Raw genomic sequence first — 2,011 nt, forward strand, 5'->3', positions numbered from 1 at the left:
AACCAGGTGTTTTTGTCACAAGTCCTGAGATGCTCCAAAAAATTACAAGCAGATGAGGCACAGGGTGACCTGGTCTGGCTTCACTTCATGGACGGTGGGGCCACACTAATCATATGCGCCAGGCTGAAAGAGAGGGCAACAGAGGGATTCTGGGTTAACTGTATGCAATGTTGTGGATCACCATGACTTGAAAAGGAGTTGCTGGTGAAGGGGGCCTGCATTTAATGGGCACAACCATATGTCTTATTCAGATACATTGCACTAGCTTAGGCTTGTGGTAGGTTCCCATTGGTATCTTGGTCTTTTGGCTAAGATCAAATGTTTTTGGTACCAAGGGGAATATGTCAGGGCTGGCTCTGGTCTTCTCTGTGCTGGCCTGGTCTTGTAGTATCTCCAGGGCTAGTGCTATTTCCCTATTGAAGGAACACTTTTAAAGGCCAAATATATATATTCCTATCAACATATTTGCGCAATGTAAGTCATGTGTTTTATAGTCACTCTCAGGGTTGGCTACATTTAATTAACTTCATAGTTAGTTTCCATTGCTAAGAACATGCTGCTTGTGGTAGCACTTTAAGGACAGTGAGATTATTATTTAGTGAGATTTTTCTTGTGTACCATTATAAGACAACAGGCTTTTTTTCCCCTGTGCTAATTGGAGAGAAAAACTTAATTTTGTATTTGAGTAAACACAGTATCTGTTGGAAAAGCAGTAGATACCTCAGTGATTAGTGAGGTATAGACATTTCAACAAAATCTTGCAATATTAAGGATAACTTTTTTTTCAGAAAGTGGAGGAAGTTACTAGTAGAGCCATTATTTTGGTTTGAATCTAATTAGTAGAATGTAATTGGGGTGAAAGTGATCCCAAAGAAAGGAAGGAGTGAGAGCAGTAGAAAACTATCTAGTCTCCCCAGTCTTTCGGGACTTTACCTAAGCAACATGAGCTCTCAAAGATGCCAATGCAGGCCAATGGTCCTGCAATTACTTCTACTAATTTGTTATGTATTCTAGGCTGAATCTCATCAGGCCCTGCTCATTTTAAAATACCTAGTTTATGTAACTTACCTATAATTTGTTCTTTCCCTAATGTAGGCTGATGCTTGATGCATCCTTGATGCTAATTATGCTAATCATCTGACAGTCTTCACAAAGTGTCAATTGAAGTAATAAGGCTTTTGACATGTTTCATTGGACCAACTGTAGAGTTGGAAGAGCTGTTGGAAAAACTTTTGGGCAACAAGTGCCCTTCCTCAGATCTTTCTCTGCTTTTTGGGCACTTAGTCCAATAAAAGATATCACAGACAATCCTTCCCTCTTCTACATTTTCTGGAGAGCAGGGCAACTACAACACTCCAATCTTACTGAACTAATGAAGGCATTAGCACTTCAGCCTGCTCCACATCATTCATTTTTAGTTTCTTGTGCTCTCCCCCATAACACATGCCTTGGGCTTCTTTTTCCTTTTAACATACTCAGTAAATGCCTTTTTGTTGGCCTTTTATGTCCCTTGTGAATTATATTTCAATTTTTGTTGTGACCTTTCTTATTTGTCCTTTTTACTACACTATTATACTTGTTCTTAGCAATCTGGCCAAGTTTCTACATTTTGTAAGACTCCTTTAAGTTACTGAGCTAAGTCAATTAAAGTTATCTTAATATGTATACAGTGAACTGCAAGTGTAGTGATCTATGCCAAAAAAGTGTTATTTGAATTTGTTAAATTTTAACTGTAGTCTTTTCTTATTTCTCTTGCCCTCTATGCCAAAGACTATCAAGGAAGATAGCATAGCAAATTATGCAACTATAAATTATTGCTGAGTCTTTTCTTTTTCATTTACAAATCCCTAAAATAAAAATACGAAGACTTTACTGAGAAAGAGAGGCAGATTCTAGTTACTTTGAAGAATACTGGAAGAAGTGGGTTTGTTAACATAACAAGTTGATGACTGAGTCAATATACAGCATTTTCAAAGTATTTGGCTTGCATGATTCAGTGAAAAGTCAATTG

The 2,011-nt window shown here is 37.7% G+C and overlaps 1 pseudogene; it reads left to right on the forward strand.

Moving 5' to 3' along the window:
* The first annotated feature begins 287 nt into the window (after positions 1-287).
* On the forward strand, positions 288-413 carry LOC132251277 (U2 spliceosomal RNA; annotated as a pseudogene).
* The last annotated feature ends 1,598 nt before the right edge of the window (positions 414-2,011 follow it).

This window comes from Alligator mississippiensis, chromosome 6 (genome assembly GCF_030867095.1).
Source record: "Alligator mississippiensis isolate rAllMis1 chromosome 6, rAllMis1, whole genome shotgun sequence".
Lineage (NCBI taxonomy): Eukaryota > Metazoa > Chordata > Crocodylia > Alligatoridae > Alligator > Alligator mississippiensis.